The sequence below is a fragment of the Protopterus annectens genome, chromosome 3.part1 (assembly GCF_019279795.1).
Source record: "Protopterus annectens isolate FY-2018-M chromosome 3.part1, PAN1.0, whole genome shotgun sequence".
NCBI classification, from domain to species: Eukaryota; Metazoa; Chordata; order Ceratodontiformes; family Protopteridae; genus Protopterus; species Protopterus annectens.
The window spans coordinates 68,902,718-68,922,006 of record NC_056732.1 but is presented as its reverse complement, the minus strand read 5'-3'; the positions used below and the strand labels follow the sequence as shown (position 1 = coordinate 68,922,006).

Here is a 19,289-nt window from a genome sequence, read left to right as displayed (position 1 = left end):
TGGCAAGCCAGGACTCCCTCCTCCACTCTAGGAAGGGTGAACCAGCAGTGGCTACTTATGTCTGTCCTCCCTGGCCAGCTTTTAAAGGCCACCAAGCACCTTATCAGACATGGGCTGCCTGCAGCATAATCATGGCTTTATCCCTCTATGTCATGGTGCTGGCTCTGGTTTTCACCATATTTTCATATTCTGTGCATAACTTATGGGACTGAATTGTTCTAATTATGTGAACAGAGTAGTATTTCTAGTCAAACAAAGAATACAATAACATGAAAGAACAAACCAAAACCACATTTAACTAACTTAGCATATTTAACTGACTATAAGTGGAAAGCATGAGCCTGAATCTGAGACCGCCAAGCCTGACACCCTGGTCTCAGAAGTGTCCCTAAAAGTCTCCAGCTTCTCAGAGCCCTGCTATCCATCCATTTAATAAAGAATTATGAGTAATAGACAGGTTAGAGAAGCATGTCAGAAGGAGTTGCATTGTGTCTTTGTGGATTTAGAGAAAGCATACGACAGGGTGCCTAGAGAGGAGTTGTGGTATTGTATGAGGAAATCGGGAGTGCCCGAGAAGTATGTAAGAGTGGTACAGTATATGTACGAGGGTAGTGTGACAGCAGTGAGGTCTGCGGTGGGAGTGACGGATGCATGTAAGGTGGAGGTGGGATTACATCAAGGTTCAGCTCTGAGCCCTTTTTTATTTGTAATAATGATGGACAGGTTGACAGACGAGATCAGACAGGAGTCACCGTGGACTATGATGTTTGCAGATGACATTGTGATCTGTAGTGAGAGTAGGGAACAGGTGGAGGAGACCCTGGAGAGGTGGAGATATGCTCTAGAGAGAAGAGGAATGAAGGTTAGCAGGAGTAAGACAGAATATGTGTGTGCAAATGAGAGGGAGGATAGAGGAATGGTGAGGATGCAGGGAGTAGAGGTGGCGAAGGTGGATGAGTTTAAATACTTGGGATCAACAGTTCAGAGTAATGGTGAGTGTGGAAGAGAGGTGAAGAAGAGAGTACAGGCTGGATGGGGTAGGTGGAGAAGAGTGTCAGAAGTGATTTGTGACAGACGAGTACCAGTAAGAGTGAAAGGGAAGGTCTACAAGAGAGTAGTGAGACCAGCTGTTATATGGGTTGGAGACAGTGGCATTGACAAAACGGCAGGAGTCAGAGCTTGACGTGGCACAGATGAAGATGTTAAGATTTGCACTGGGTGTGACGAGGATGGACAGGGTTAGGAATAATATTAGAGGCTCAGCCCAAGTTGGAAAGTTTGGAGACAAAGCCAGAGAGGCTGCCAGGTAACAGGAAAAGAGGAAGGCCTAAGATAAGGTTTATGGATGTGGTGAGAGAGGACATGCAGGTGGTTGGTATGACAGAGCAAGATGTAGAGGACAGGAAGAAATGGAAACAGTTGATCTGCTGTGGCGACCCCTGATGGGAGCAGCCAAAAGAAGAAGAGAGAATCATGTTTACACATCCATGTTCACAGTGTATATGCTATGAATGATAGTTATGCAGTGGGGTGGATTTCAGGGATGATCACCTGTGAGATGCACCATACCATCAAGGAATTGTCAAGATAGGTCCATACTAAGTAAGTTATTATTCCAGTCATAACTGCCTCAAATATGATCAGCCTTATTTTTGCATTTTCTTTGTAATATCACTGAGGGGGGATGACAAGATCTGTTGAGATCCAGCATATCTGTGAGCTGGCATATGTGGCTGCATTTGAAGGGCTACACCAATTCTTATATTACCCTTTCCATAACCTTATATCTTTTTTTTTTTAACCTAGCCAGTCATAACATTTATATAAATGAAAACAAACCGTACTGACATAATTTTAGTTGCAGACATTATACATCACTTATAACCTATCCAGTCACTGTCAGTCAGCATTACTTAGCTCATTCAAATCCTGCCTTCTTTTAAACCTCATTCCTCATCTGCATGTATTCTTACAATTTCAATTTTTTTCTATGTAATTTGCTCCTACCCTTTTCTAAAGATCCATTTGCAGTTATTTTATCTCTGTTACTATATTCACTACTTCTAGTACAGTTGGTTTAGACTTTGATTTCCATTTCCTAGCAAGTGCTTTTTTGTCAGCCACCATAATTAGACTCAGCAAGGCCTTACTATGTCATGGCAGTTCCGATTCTGTATCATAGCTCAACAAAATCATTTCCTTAGTCATACCAGTTTGCTCCTCCAGTATGTCTGACAGACTATCCTGAAAAAAATGTTGTGTGATTGACATGCCAGCTGGTCGTGATTTACCCATTTCCTCACTGTTGTGCGATTTTGGAGTTGGCAATCCTCCCTGCAAAAACGTAAAAAAAGTATACTGTCACAGTATATTTAATGTTCGCAGTGTTGGCCAACTAAAACAATTAGATGAATTTAAATTTGATGTTTAGGTTGTTCGCTGAATAAGGATTTCGACAATTAGTTATTCGATAAAATGAAAATTCAACAAATTGATATAGACCTGAAAATATGTTCCCAATTACCTTTTTATTCCCCATCACATCTCCAAACATTTGCTATCTACTTGAGGAAAAATTCTTTGGAATGTACTTGAGGTATAAAAATACCCATGTAAGCACTTCAGAGCAAAGATACCAAATCTTCTAGACTGTTTTACATATTTGAGAGAATTACATATATCCACTCTCCTATTATTTCTTTGTGAATTGCTTATCCAAGCACTCTTCCCAATCCTTTCTAACCTCCACTCATTGATTCTTAGTTGTCACGCAATATTTTATATGCTGTACTAATTATTTATTTCTTAACAGCAGCTTTTCTTCTAGCTTCTACTAAAATCTCTTTCAGTGCTGGTCTTTCACATAGGACCCTCTATTTCTTTCTGTTTCCTCTACTCTGATGTAAATCCTTGATAGGGAAGGCAGTCTCTAGCCTGCATTCTAAATACATTTTTGGCCTCTTCCCATTCTACTGCCTTTCCCACACTAATTATTTGGTCCCAATACATTACTTCTTTTGCCACTTTTCTTCAAAAATTCCAGCCCTTTCTTGCCTATTGTCTGTATCCATAATTGCAGTCATCCCTATTGGCACAATCTCCTTTCTCCATTCTCCATTCTCATGTTGGTTTAGTTCTTAGAATACTTTGTGCTACTTTATGAATATAGCAGTCTGTGTGGTTATTGCTATTCTTAAGGATCTGCATCCAAAATCCCATTCTCTCCTTGTTTCTTGAACTTCCCTCCCATTTTGACATCATCCATTTCACTTTGGTTTAATGGATTCTGCTTGTGCTTTGCATAGCAGCCTTAACTGTAGTTCTGAAATACCCCTTCAAGTCGGATAATCCCAGACAGCCTTGTTCAGTTGGAAGAATCAGCTTATCCTGCTTGACTATTGCTGTCTTCCCCTCCCAGGTAAAATCCTTCAACTCTTTATTAACGTAGCTATCTTCCCCTCCTAGGTAAAATCCTTCATCTCATTATTAACTTCTCCTCTGGCTGATAAAAAATATGCCTGACCTGTGTATAAAACGAAAGGGACAAAAACATTTTAACTGCTTGCTTCTTGCTATCCATGTCCATAAAAAAAGAGTTTCCAATTTCTCAGTTTTTATATTATATTTTGTGTACTCTCTCCCCACATATCCTTAGCTGCCACACCAGAATCCTTTTTAATCTGTACTCGTAAGTACTTCATTTTGTCATGTTCCCATATATACGGATATTGCTGAACCAATTTGTGTGTGGGTACAATATTTACAGAGATTGCCTTTGTTTTAGCTTCATTAATTGTGTATCCTGAAAAGATTTGAAACTGCTTCAAAAAGTTCCACAACACTGAAATGTTCTTTTCTGCTTTTATCAGGTGTAAAATAATATATGCAAATAGTGCCAGGTTTTCTACAGTACCATACCAATTGTATTCTTGAATTTCTGAGTATGTTATTTTATTTGCCAATGGTTCTAATTATAATGCAAATAACAAAGGGGAAAGAGGTCTCCCCTAGACATTATCAGAGAGGAGCCCACCCACTTTAATTTTCACCTCCAATCTCTCCTATGTCCTCCTAATCAACTTTCTAGTTTTATCAGGGAATGCAGATGCTTCCATTGCCCTGGTTATAAACTCTCAGCCTACTCTGTCAAATGCATTCTCTGCATCAAGACCTACTAACAGCAGTGGTATTTTCTTACATTCCACTTCCCTATGGATCCCAAATGTTCTGTTAATGTTGTCAAATGTTTGTATCCCCTCCACAAAACCACATTGATCCATATCTATCAATGTTGGCATTACCTTTAACATTATTTTAGCTGTTATAGACGTACACACTTTATAATCATGGTTTAGGGTTAAAGTGAGCCTTTACAAAGCTGGATCATTACCCTCTTTAGGTATCAGCTTTGTTCCAGGATGTTGGTGTTTCTCCTCCTCTTAAAATACTGTTAAAACTGCCCAGGCCTTTATCATTTTTTCTCTCCTAGCTTCTAAACTTCCACAGGAATAGCATCCATTCCTAGGGACTTTCCTGTGGATTGGTTCTACATCCGCATTTTTATCTCATCTCCCCCTATCCTAGCTGTTAGTAATTGAGCCTTATCTACCGCTAACCTTGATGTATTTAATTCTTCTATAAAATTTCTATTTGTACCTTTTCTTGATTTTCATATTTCTCTGTTTATATAGACTTTCATAACATTTTCTAAATATTTCTAGTAACTACAGGATCTGTTGTTGTATTCCTTGTTATAGGCTCCCTGAACATGGCAACAACCCTTTTTACTTTTTGTTGCCTGAATCGCTGTGTTACACGTTTTTGTGCTCTGGAGTTTTCAAAAAACGCTTAACAGCCATCTTTCTAAACTCATGCATATTATCAAGGTAATCCCTTATTTTCTGTTTAGCATTCTGCAATTACTCCTTTTGGTCTGTGAGATTCCCCCTATTATGCAATACTTTAATTTTTGTCAGTCCCTCTAAATAATTCTTGGTACTTCCTAACCATATCTGTCTTTCTTTCATTTCCACTCTATTTTTAAATTTCACTTTAATTTGATCCCACTCCCTAGCTATATTTTCAGAAGAAATTTCTATTTTCTCTAATAACTCCCAAATAATTTCTATTACCTGTTCCTTAAATTCCTCTCTTTTCAACAGATAGGTGGGAAAGCTCTAGTGTCTCAATTATATTTCATTACCCTGCATTTTTTTAGTTACTATTGGCACGTGATCTGAAATAGTTTTTGGATGTATACCAAAATCTTCAATTACATGCACATGTTCCTGTGAAATACATGTTCTGTCTAGCATAGCCCAGTTTTTGTATCTTGGCGAATAATATGTAAATTCACTCCAAACTCCTAGTAATGCATTCACATCTTGTATGCCAAATATTTTCAGAAATTTCTTCAAAAATCTACTGAAAAATTTCTGATGGAAGGTTGCTGCATGCTGTACTGGAACTTGCTGAATGGGACTGGAACCAAAGTCTTCTTAAGACACAGAGTCTTGCATTTTACACTCTGATGAGAAAATATACGTTGCAGCACAATACTGTTTTATTGTAAGCACAGTTACTAATAAGTAACTTATTCTTGTAACAAACAACACGTACTCTTATGTCAGCTTACAAATTTAATGTACAGTTTTTTTCTTCACAACCAATGTAGATGATGCCTTTATGGCTTTCCATTCTCCAGTTACCTCAGAACCTAAGTTCCTACCAAATACCTCTAACACAGCTTGATTTACAGTTCTTTTATACTGTTCTAGTCACACACTTTAGATTCTGTTTTTTCCTCATTTGTAAAGAGCTTCTTTGGGAAAATACGTAATGTCTGTTTTAGACTTTCCTGTTGTCCTTTTGTGATTTACTTGTAAGCACTTCTGCTGATTGTGAGAATGCACACAATATTTACCTTTTGGAATTGTTTTCTGCTAAGTCTATAAAAAGCCATGTCCTTTTATCTGTGAGGAATTACTTCAGGCTTTTCCTAATATTGTGACAAACATGTCTTTCAGAAAATATTTTGTGGAAAATATGTACTGTCCATTGACAGAAGTCTGTAAGGAAGCATCTGTGAGAATACTTCAAACTGTTCTGCTGCTGATATTGAGAAAACAAGTCTTTCAAGAAATGTCTTGTGTCCATTAATAGATGTTCCTTGTTTTTTGCTTATTTCAGCCCAAGCTATAGCTATGTCACACAGTAAGGATGCCAGTGTTACATTGCTAAGCTAGCTATATTCCTACATTTAAGCAAACATTTTATTCTATGCTTTATCTTTCAGCATATTTACAGCAGAATTTATTTCAATCTTTTATTCACAGTTAAATACACTCTAACATCTACCCTCCTTTATTATATGTTCTTCTCTGGGTCCCCCAGATACATACATCTTCATTGCTGCAAATCAAATTCAAGTTCCCACTATAAGTAATACTCCCTGCTGAATGCGGACTATTTCTCCCCAGAATTTTATTAAGCTCTGTTATAGCAGTTTTAGATGGAATATAAATACATGCCAGTATAATTCTCCTCCCTTGCCATTAGCCCCTTAGTACTACAAATCTACCATTATTATATTTTTTATCCTCTTCTATCAGTATTGGAGCTCCTCTTGCAGTTAATGTAAGTACTCCTCTTGTCCTTTGTCTTAGGTATTCTGCCGAATAACTGTCCTGAAAACCTTTCTTTATCAAATTCCCATGTTCACTTCTTTCAGAATGTGTCTCCTGTAGCATAACTATTTGCACTATACATTTTTAATATAGTTCCCTTCTCTTTCTTTTTTGTATACATCCATGAGACCTTTAACATTTAAAGATTATATAGAAAGTGTCATTGTGTTAAAAAGTTGTTCCCACCTTTTATGTGCAACAACTTTTTTGTTAAATGTCTAGTTCTAGCTTTTGTGTTACATGCATACATTAATGTTTGGCAGGTTGATGTTTTATATAGTTGTTTCTTGTTATATCCATTTGAGCCTATGTCACATCTTACAAAACGTTTTATTTTATTAAAAGCCCTCAAAAAATAAAAAAACACACCCTCAATGCACCCTTAAAACATGTTAACTGTACACTAATACACAAAACTATGTGCATCTTCAGATATTGAAGTTTTACCCTCCTAATTAGAACAATTGTCTCAGACTGACAGTCACACTTACAGATTTTGGTTAACCAAAAAGGAAGGTTATCCACGCCAAACACTTGAATGCTTTCAGAAGACATGGTCCTAGCCATTGTAAGAAAGCCATTGAAAAAATCAAGTATTCTGTTTTTATTGCTCTTCATCAGATTGCTCCATGGAGACCTGAGAACCAGATAAAGACGTCTGAAAAACAGCTTGCATGCTTTTAGCCTTAAGAAAAAAGTGCACTGGCTACCCTTAAATAAATTAAATTTTTACTCTTATATTTAATGTACAGATTTAGTAAGGCTGCTGGGGAGACAACAGATTGCATATTTAGTGCCCACAGTTTCAAACGTCTATATGTCAGTGACTGTAATAGATTATTAGACCTCACAAGAGATCACTGCAAGCCACACTCCATGAAGAAATCATTCAGAATATTTCATTTATTTTGACTAAACTGTTTGCCAGTTCCCCTTTGACAGGTAAATTATAATGTACCTTGTATATTTCATCTGGAACACACTGTTCAGACTTTTACTGATCAATTTCTTGCACCTGCAGACTTATCTCCAACTATGAGCTTTTACTAATGAGAAAGAAACAGCTAGTAATGTTGGAAGTGCAAAAAGAACCCTTGTAGATTTTACTCCGAACAGAACGGTCAAGATTAATTGATTGCACTTCTTTGTTCCTTGTTGCCAGCTAAAAGCTTTGAAAAAATGTTGACTCTAAGGTTTGCAAATTCACTTGTGCAAACTAGCTTTCTCATTGTATTCATTACTGTTAATGAAGGTTCAATAACATTTTACCATCTGAGCCCACACCTAACTATTCCAGAGCTGTAGCTTCCTTTCATGATTTCTTTTCTTTATGCAGCTACAGTATGGGTATCCTTAAACATTTTTAAAATGCTATAAGCCGGATATGATCTTTGGTTCTGCTCTATTGTTACATTGAGAACTTAGCTTTTGTTTTACTTTTATTTCCTTACTTCTTTTGTGGGAGAGAGAAGGGGCTTTGTCACCTCTTCTAGTCTGGCTTTAGCTTCTAAACCTGGTAGTTGCTTGGGCAGCAAATGTGTATACCCATGGAAGAGAAGTGTATTTTGTCTTTTCTGCCTGGGCCTAGAGCTCTTCTGTTCAGTCCTTGACATTTTGCTTAAAATTCAGTGGCAGTATATCCTGTCTTCAGATGATGTCTGTCTTGAACCTGTGGATGCTGTAAGCAGAAAAGGACCCCATTAAAATAGGGAATATAAATAATGTAATGAACACTGGGATTGCAAGTATTTTTTTAACAGTAAACATCTTTATTAAATTATCGCTTATGACATAGACAATCATGCATTTATATAAATAAAAACAAATCAGATTGACATTATCTTAGTTGGAAGCATTTTACATCACAAACCATACTGACATAATTTTAGTTGCAAACATTATACAGCACTTGTAATCTACCCAGTCATTGTCAGTCAAACATTACATAGCTCTTTCAAATCCTGCGTTTTTTTTTTAAACTTATTCCTCCCCTGTATGTATTGTTCCCACAATTCCCATTTTTTCCTATGTAATGTGCTCTTACCCTTTTCTAAAGATCCCAGATTTAGTTGTTTTGTCTGTATTCACTACTTCTAGTACAGTTGGTTTAGACTTTGATTTCCATTTTCTAGAAATTGCTTTTTGGCAGACACCATAGTTAGACTCAGCAAGGCCTTACTGCTTCTAGGCAATTCCAGTTTTGTATCTTAGCTCAGAAAAATCATTTCCCTAATTACAACAAATTTGTTCACCCATTATCTCTGATAAAGTAGTCTGCAGGGAATCTTTTAAAGTCTGCCAATTCATTACACTCCCAGAAAATATGATCTGATATTGTTGATCCTCGTTCATTCCTTACGCATGGGTTTCGGTTCCGAGCTTGGAACCGAGCCGGCCATTTTCCAAGCTCGCGTCAGCTTCAAACTCTCGAGCTAAACTCTTACTCACAATCTCCCTCTCCCTGTTACCTCAGATTTCATTTGCCGCGTTGCCATCCGGTCGTGTCAAGCTACTTCTCTTGAGCTAAGTACAGTCAATTGTTGTTTAATTGCTTTACAAATTACTTTTCTGTCAGAAAAGTTGATATTTTATTGTCTCTTGCCCTATCGCATCTAGCGTTCATAATTTCTACAGGTTTTTTTCTGTCCTTTACTTACCATTTTTACCGCAAGGTAATTTTCTCTTTACCATCGTTGGTAATCTTCCCTTTCTTTTTCATACCTTTGGGTACTCTCTTGTACCATTATTGGTACTTTTCTATTAGTTAATATGGCAGATAAAAAAAGGTAGTCCGGGGTTTAAGTGGTGTTCTGATTGTGGTCACAAACTGCCTGCTTCTGATGCACAATCTTTGTGTTTATTGTTTGGGAGCTTCCCATTTATCTGTTGAACCACCTTGTACTATTTGTGAGAATTTTTCTAATAGAACTTTGTTATAAAGGGAAAATAAGCTGATACTGAAGGGACTTCTAAAATCTCCCTTTTCAGAGGCTGTTTGTGGGTCAGAGGTCTCAACCCCTCCTAAAGCCCATAAGAAAATAGATGTTTCTACTAAGGCTAAATCCTTGCCTTCGTCCCCGGCTGGGGACTCTCACCAACCAAAACATAAAAAGGCTAAAATTTCTACTCTGGAGCTCTCTCAGTCAGCCCCAGTGCTTTCGGTGCCCAGGCCTTCGGCACAGAGGCCTTCGGCTCCATTGGTGATTTCGGCTCCGTCCTCTCTTGCAGCCTTCTACATATCGGCACCGAGGGGCTCCTCAGTTCAGACCGTTACCACTGTATCAGCACTGACTGTTCAGTCGGCGCAGTCCTTGACCACGTTGGCTCCGAGATCATCCTCGGAACCGAGGCCTTTATTGTTGACTGCAGTTTTGTCGGTTCCAGCTTCGGCACAGACTACCACTTCGGCACCGATCCCTGTGTCGATGCAGACAATGACATCGGCACCAATGACTTCTTCGGTGCAGACTACAGTAGTTCAGTCTTTCTCGACACCATTGTCCTCAGTGCGGTCAGATGAGATGGGCATCGAGTCTGCCTTCTTTGTGGACAGGCCTGTTTCTCCCTCAGTCTCTTTGAGGTCCACTAGAAGCCTTTCGGAACATGATGTGTTGCATCTTGTAGACCAGGCATTCTTGGCCAGAGGTATTCCACCCCTCAGGAACTATCTTTCCTTGGGAGGTGATCACGTATCTCCAAAGACACCTTCTTATTCTCCTCCTTTATTGCCTTTAAAGTCCATGGATATAGTACAGTCTTTCCCTTCTGCGTTCCCTTTATGGATCTCACTAAGGAACCGCAGTTGCCTTCGTGGCAGGAAAGTTTTGCTATGACCCAGGATGTCAGCTGTGACAATCATAGCTTGCTGCTCCACAGCCATCCAGGGATTCCGGGTCGGCAGGCTGAGCCATTTAGAGAAGGAGTGCCCCTTGTCCCAGACATACACTCCTCTCCGGGTGGACCAGCCTTCCAACTGATGGAGAAGGATTTCGCTGCTGCTGGCGATACCGAACTGTCTATACCTTCGCCCTCCTCTGGTACACTGGTTTCACAAGTCGCACCTAGCGGACACCGGATGTAAGGGTCTCAGGACATATTCCCTCAGGAATCCCCCTTTTCGTTGTCTTCCCCAGCTTCTCCAGCTGAGGAGGTCCACCAGAAAAGTTTGTGTAAGAGGAAGCACATGGACTCCACAGAGGAGTCCCTCACCAAAGACACAGATTTTGATGAGGGGGAAGGATTCCCTCGGTCACCCTCTGAGGTATCCTTTGGCGATATCCTCAAAATCCTGAAACAGAGAGGTGATTGGCAGTCCTCTAATCCAACCCCTGAGGAATCTGTGTTCCTGCAGGCCTATCGCGCTCAGCCCCTACCTCCTAGGTTACTCCACCTGCCGATGAGCTTGTTAAGTTCATCGTGCAGTGTGCTTGGAAGGCCCCTGATACCGTCAAAGCTATTCCCCAGAGGCCAGATAAGATCTTCTCCCCTCCTGCTTTGGATCCCCATTGGTCCAAAGGTCTTCCTGTAGATGCTTTGGTGGTGGTGGCCACAACAAAAAAGGATCTGGCAGAAAACGAAAGCCAGACTGTCCATCCGCCTAACAGGGAGTCCAGGGCCCTGGACAGAATAGGGAAGCTCACCTTTGCTTCAGCGACATTTATTATCAGGTCCCTGAATTATATGGCACATTTTACCAGGCTTCAAAGGGATTTGGTTTCTGAGCTCTTTGAAACCTTGGCTGGTGCAATGACTGATGAGGTCCGTGACAAAGTGGCCTCTCAGCTGGCCACCATTGAGTCTATATCTAACTCCTCTATGCGATTGATAGCTCACACATCAGAAGGAGCAGCTAGAGCGGTGGGTTCAGCTGCGGTCTTGAGACGACACGCCTGGATGCGCTTGTGCAACTTTGAGGAACTTTTTAAGTCTTCCTTTCTTAATAACCCCATTGAGTCCTCCTCGTTGTTTGGGCCTAAAGTTAAAAGCACACTGGCCAGATGTGAACAGGACGGTAAGACCTTTTCTGCCATAAGTGTCCGTTATTCTTCCCCCTCAACGTGCTTTCTCCCGAAACCAAAAGAGTGGGAAGATATGGTTCAAGAAATCTCAGGGTCCTTTCTGTAACACACAGGCCGAGTTCTCCCCCAGAGGCAGAGGGGGAAACTCACAGGGAAGATGCTCCTTTCGGGGCAGAGGGGGACCGCGTAACCAGGGTTCCAGGGATTCTTTCCCTGGTCAATCCTACTAGCGCTCCTGAAGAGCGGCTCAACTCCTTTCCTCTGGAGGTGGTTGGGGGATGTTTCTCCTTGTAACCTTCTGCCTGGCTAACCATCACCACCGATTCTTGGGTACAAAGGATCATAACCAGAGATTATCATATCCCCTTCAATCTTTGTCCCGTCCCTACAAAAAATCTTCCCGATGTTCCACCCAGTCAAAGGGAAGAAACAAGTAGACTCTTTTTCAGCACCAGAGATAGAAAAGCTGCTAAGAAAAAGAGACATCAAAATAGTCCCTCCAGACCAGATAGGATCCAGATTCTACTCGACTATTTTTGGTGCCAAAGAAAACCGGGGACTGGAGACCAATTTTGGATCTCAGTGTATTGAACAAGTTTGTGAGAGTACAAAAATTCCGGATGGTCGCTATACAGTCTATCCTCCCGCTTTTGGAAAAAGACGATTGGATGTGCTCTATAGATCTTCAAGATGAGTACTACCACATAAAGGTGGACAGGCCATCAAGAAGATTTCTGTGCTTCCGTGCAGGATCCAGTCACTATAGGTTCAGAGTACTGCCCTTCGGACTCTCTACAGCTCCGAGTGTTCACAAAATGCACGGCAGTTGTCACAGTTCACTTGCGACTTCAAGGATTCCAGGTGTTTCCATACCTAGACGACTGGCTCATTTTCACCTCCACCAGACATCTACTGGAAAAAGCCCTGGCATACTCTCTCCTCACTGCTCAAAGGCTAGGCATAGCCATAAACTGGCAGAAATCCAATCTCACCCCATCTCAGTCAACAGAATTCATAGGGGTCATCTTGGACACAAAAAACTGCAGAGCTACTATTCCAGAGCACAGAATTTTAATGATAAAGCAACAACTAATTCCAATCCTTTCAAAGGAAAAATCCACAGCTCACTCGGTTCTACAGCTGTTGGGTTCCATGGCAGCCTCTATCATCATTGTTCCCCTGGCCAGGTTTCACATGAGGCTTCTACAGTGGCTACTGCTCACCCAATGGTATCCTTTTCAGCATCCTCTTTCAGCCATAATTCGAGTAACCCACAGGCGCAAACAGGATTTACATTGATAGATGACCCACGATCTCTCACAATGGTCTCGCCCCTTCTCCCCCTGGCAACCCAAGGCCACAGTGACCCTGATGGGGTGGGGGGGGCTATGTCTGGGACAGACAGTCCAAGGCACTTGGTCCCAACTGGAGGCCCATCTGCATATAAATGTTCTAGAGCTGAGGGCGGTGCTTCTTGCGTTGCTAGCATTCCATCCCCTGCTGCTGTCTGGGACAATTGCGATTCAATCAGACAAACTGGCGGTGGTCTGGTACATCAAAAAGCAAGGTGGAACCAAACCTTACCTCCTTTGTCGAGAGGCCATAAGGATATGGCAATGGGCAATGGCTACCAACCGTTTTATTCTAGCAATGCACATTCCCGGGAGTTCCAACGTGATAGCAGACAGACTCAGCAAGTGCATTCTTCAACCTCACGAGTGATCCCTGAATCCCTTGATAGCGACGGAGATCTTCCACCACTGGGGCCGTCCTTGCTGTGACCTCTTTGCATCCCCTACCAACTACAAATGCAGCAACTACTTCGCCCTGATTCCCCCTCCAGGACAGTCACCCAGGGACGCTCTAATCCACAATTGGCCCTCGGGTCTTCTCTACGCATTTCTGTCCTTTCCTCTCATTCCCCAGTTTCTGAAGAAAGCCCGGCGGTTGAAGAGCAAGGTAATCCTCATAGCACCATATTGGCCCTGACAGATTTGGTTCCCATTCCTTTGACTTCACCTACTAGATCGTCCATGGATTCTCCATCCAATCCTGGAGTTGATCTCACACCCACAGAACCTGATTCATCCCAACTTGAACAGCCTGAAACTAACGGCTTGGGTACTCCAATTCCCTTGATTGCCAGGCAGAATGATCTTTCTTTACCAGTACGTGATATTCTCATTGCTTCTCATAAGTCTTCCACTAGAATTACTTATCTGAGCAAGCGGAAAAGATTTACCTGTTGGCTGAAAGATAAACAAGTAGACCCTTTTTCAGCACCAGTGTCGATAATACTAGACTATCTGGCCGACCTGTTTCATTCGGGTCTGTCGGCCTGTACCATTAGAGTTCATTTGACTGCAATTTCTAATTTTCATGAGGGTGTCCAAGATTCCTCTTATGTCCCATAAATTGTGCAAGACCTTCATAAAAGGTGTGAATCATCTGAAGCCACCTTTTAGAGAACCTATTCAACCATGGGAGTTATCATTAGTTGTACAAGCTCTGACAATGGCACCTTTCGAACCAGCCTCTTCTTGCGACCTCAAGTATTTGTCATGGAAAACCTTGTTTTTGGTCGCTATTACTTCTGCCAGATGTATTTCTGAACTTCAGGCTTTATGTATCAAGAGACCATACTTGATTTTTCATAGAGATAGGGTGTCTCTGAGAACTAATCCATCATTTCTGCCTAAAGTGATCTCTGAAATGTCCATTAATCAAGCCATTGAATTGCCAGTTTTCTTTCACAACCATTGAAACAGAGGAGAGTATTGCCTACATACCCTAGATATACACAGGCAAATCTGTTTTTACTTAAACAGGACTAAACCCTTTCATAAATCTGACCAGTTATTTTTGGCTTTTTCTGGATCTAGATTAGGATCTGCTGTTGTTAAGGTCACATTAGCTAGATGGTTGAAGGACTGTGTGACCTTTATTTACACACAACATAATATCTCGTTGTCTACTGCCATGAAAGCTCATTTAACAAGGTCGGTGGTAACTTCTGCTGCCTTGCATGCCAGAGCTTCTTTACATGACATCTGTGCAGCTGCAACTTGGGCTACGCTTCATACCTTCATCAATCATTACAAATTGGATTTGGCCTCCAGGGGAAGAGCATCTTTCAGTTCTATGGTGCTCAGGAATGTCCTTCCATGAGAGCCTCCCAGGAATAGAGGTAGCTGGGGACTCTGTCCCATGCGTAAGGAATGAACGAGGATTAACAATATCAGTTAAAGAAGTGATGTCTTACCATAACATTCCATCTGTATTGTTGATCCTCGTTCAGTCATTACGACCCTCCCTCCTTCCCCTTCCTGTGGTTTCTAGTGGATCTCGCCATCCAGTTCTCTTATGTTATTTGACCAGAGGTAGCCTCTACCTTCTTTAACTTGCAAACTCAGTCTGAGGTAACAGGGAGAGGTGGATTGTGGGTAAGAGTTTAGCTTGATAGTTTGAAGCTGACGCGAGCTTGGAAAATGGCCGGCTCGGTTCTGAACTCGGAACTGATACCCATGCGTAATGACTGAGCGAGGATCAACAATATAGATAGAACATTATGGTAAGGCATAACTATAAGAATCATCAGAGGAGGTTAGAAATGATTGGGAAAAGAGACTAGATAAGTAATTCACAAAGAAACAATGGGGAGATATATGTTTATCTCCCAAATATGTGACACAATCTAGAAGATTTACGATTTTTGCTTAGAAATGTTTACATAGATATCTTTATACCCCAAGTAGAATGTAGAGAATTTTTTCTCAGGTAGACAGTAAATGGAGGTGTAACGGGGAAGAAAAGGGTAATCAGCACAGTCGGCCTTTGGCATAGGCCAACTAGGCAGTCGCTGTAGCAGGGGCGCTTTTCCGGTATTTATTTGATGTAGGTAAACCAGGATGGGGGTGCCATGGAGCCCTTTTGCCTAGGGCACCAGTTGACCTAAGGCCGCACCTCGTAATCGGGAAAAAGAAGTTATGCCTTACCATAACGTTCTATCTATATTGTTGATCCTCGCTCAGTCATTACGCGAGGGCACCAGTTGACCTAAGGCCGCACCTCGTAATCGGGAAAAAGAAGTTATCAAGCAGTAGTTTGTATGCTCTACTAATTATTCCATTTTTAACAGCAGATTCTGAACTAGATTATACTAAAAACTCTACCAGTGCTAGTCTTTCATTTAGGATCTCCTGATATCTTTCTCTTTGCCTATAGTCTGATATCAGTCCTTGATAGGGAAGGCAATGTCTAACCTGTGGTCCAAATAAATTCTTGGCATCTTCCCATTCTATTAACTTTCCCTCTCTAGTTATTTGCTCCCAGTACTTTGGTTCCTTTGCCAGTTTTTGCCAATATATTCCAGCCCCCTTTTGCCGATTATCTGTATTCCTAATTGCAGTCATCCCTATCAACAGAATCTCCTTTCTCCAGTCTCATGTTGACCTAGTTCTTAGAATACTTTCTGCTACTTTATGAATATAATATTCTGTATGATTATTGTTACTCTCCTTAAAGGTCTGCATCCAAAATCCCAGTCTCTCTTTGTTTCTTGGGTCCCCCCCTGTGTCATCATCATCTTTTTCCACTTTGAGTTATAGGGTTCTGCTTACGCTATGTATAAGAGCCTTAACTGTGTAGCTCTGAAATACCCCTTCAAATTGGGTTATCCCAATCCACCTTCTTCTATTGGAAGAATCAGCTTACCCACTTGACTGTTATCATCTTCCCCTCCCAGATAAAATCCTTCAGCTCTTTATTAATTGCTAGCTACAACTTCTCCTCTGGTTGTCCAAAGTAAGCCTGACCTGTCTATAAGATTAAAGGGTCTAAAAACATTTTAACTGCTTGTATCTTACTATCCATATCCATGTAACAGAGTTGCCAATTTCTCAGTTTTTGTATTATCTTTTCTTTAGTCTATTCCCACATATCCTTAGCTGCTACACCAGAATCTTTTTAATCGATACTCCTAAATACTTCATTTTGTTATGTCCCCATGAATATAGATATTTCTGAACTAATCTGTGCCTGGGTACATAATTTACCGCTATTACCTTTGTTTTACCTTTATTATTTCTGTATCCTGAAAAGGTTTGAAACTGTCTGAAAATATTCCACAACACCATAACATCTTTTTCTGGTTTAATCAGGTATAAAATAATATCATCTGCAAATAGAGCCAGCTTTGCTTGGTTACCATACCAATTATATCCTTAAATTTCTGAGACCCTTATTTTCTTTGCCAATGGTTCTAAATAAAATGCAAATAAGAAAGGGAAAGAGGGATGCCATGGCTGGTTCCTCTGTCCAAGCAGAAATTATCAAAGAGGAACCCACCCACTTTAATTTTTGCTTGCAATCCCTCCTATTTTCTCCTAATCAGCAAATGCTTCTATTTCCCTGCTCATAACGTCCCAACTTATTCTGTCAAATCCTTTCTCTGCATCAAGACCCACCAACAACAGTGGTATTTTTCTTACATTCTGCTCCTTTCTGGATCATCATTGTTCTGTTGATATTGCCAAATGTTTGCCTCCCCTCCACAAAACCACATTCATCCATATCTATCAGTTTTGGCATCACTTTTGCCATTCTTTTAGCCATTGAATACATAAACACTTTATAATCATGGTTTAGTATTGAAATGGGCCTGTATGAAGCTGAATCTGATGAATCTTGATGCTGTTTAGGTATTAAAGCTACTGCCGCTTTCCACCAGGATGTTGGTACCTCTCCTCTTATTAAAATACTGTTAATCAAACTTTCCACATCTTTCAGTTTTTCCCCTCCTAGTTTCCAAACTTCCACAGGAATGCCATTTGTTGCTGGGGACTTTCCAGTACATTGGTTATGCATCACCATTTTTATTGCATCTCCTGGTATCCTAGCTGTTAGTAATAGAGCCTAGTCTGCCTCTAACCTTGACATATTTAATTGTTCCATAAACATTTCCATTTGTACTTTTTCTTGATTTCCACATTGCTCTGCTTTGTACAGACTTTCATAGAATTTCTGAAATATTTTTAAATACTTCTACAGGATCTCTTGTTATTTTCCTTGTTATAGTCTTCCTAAGCTTGGCGACAGCCCTTCTACTTTCTGCTGCCTGAGTTGTTGTGCTAAAAGTTTTTGTGCCCTAAAGTTATCAAAAAAAACCCAGTTGCTTAACAGCAATCTTTCTAAACCCATGCATTTCATCGAGGTGATCCCTTATTTGCTGTTTAGCATTCTGCAGTTGCTCCTCTTCTTCTTCTGTGAGATCCCCCCTCTTTCACAGTACTTTAACATTTGTCAGTCCCTCCGAGTAATTCTTGTTACTTCTCAGCCATATCTTCCTTGCTTTTATTTCCACCCTATTTTACGCTCCTTTAATTTTATCAAACTCCGTAGCTATATTTTCAGAAGAAATTTCATCTTCTCTAATAGCTCCTGAATAATTTCCACTTACCCATTCTTTAAATTCCTCTCTTTAGTGTCTCATTTTTATTTTATTACCCTGTTTTTTTATTTTAATTATTATTGGCACACGATCTGATATAGTTATTGGATGCTTATCAAGACCTGCAGTTAAATGCATACATTGCTGTGAAATGTAAATTCTGTCTAGCCTAGCCCAATTTTTGTATTTTGGGGAGTAATATGTAAATTCACTCCAAACTCCTAGTACTGAGTTTACATCTTCCATGCCAAATATTTTCATAGATTTCTTCAAAAATCTACTCTCCTTTATTGTATTTTTCCTTCTGGGCCCCCAGACACATATTCACTGTTGCAAGTCTAATTCTAGTCCCCACCTATAATTAGTATTCCTTGCTGTAAGTTGATTATTTCTCCCAGAATTGTCTTAAGATCCATTATAGGAGTTTAAGGTGGAATATAAGTACTTGTCAGTGAAATCCTCCCCCTTGCCAGTAACTTCTTAGTACTACAAATTATCTTTTTTATCTTCTTATATCACTGTTGGGGCTCCTCTTGCAATTAATAGAAGTGTTCCTCTTTTTCTTTGTCCCAGGTATTCCGCTGAATAACCATCCTGCAAAACTTTATCAAATTCACATGTTCAGTTCTTTCCAAGTGTGTCTCCTGTAGCATAGCTATTTACACTCTTCATTTTTTAGTATAGTTCACTGCTCTTTCTCTTTTGTATTTATTTGTGAGGCCATTGACCTTTAAAGACATTACAAAATGCATTATTTTATTAAAAAGTTAGTATTCCCACCTTTATGTGGAACAACTTTGTTGTTAAATGTGTAGTTTCAGCTTTTGTATTACATGTACACTCATTGGCAGGTTGAACTTTTATACAGTTTCTTGTCATATCCGTTTGAGCTTATGGCACATCTTTCAAAAGTCTTTGTTTTATTGAAAGCCCTGAACCAAACAAACAAGGAAGAATTTTTTGAAGATAGCTGGGTACAGCAGTTTGAATCTCATGCCTGCTTCATGATGTTCTCTGAATAGTGAAATAAATGTACTCCTCTTCTGCCTGGTGTACGACGAATAATTCTCCACAAACACTCTGCTGTCTCCCACTTTCAGTACTTTGTCCTTCTGCTGTCACAGTAAGTTTTGTCAA

At 40.3% G+C, this 19,289-nt stretch overlaps 1 protein-coding gene across 3 annotated transcripts in view; it reads left to right on the top strand.

Moving 5' to 3' along the window:
* Positions 1-19,289, top strand: part of NTAQ1 (N-terminal glutamine amidase 1) — an 868,727-nt gene that overhangs the window by 206,968 nt on the left and 642,470 nt on the right. The gene's annotated exons all lie outside the window — the stretch shown is intronic.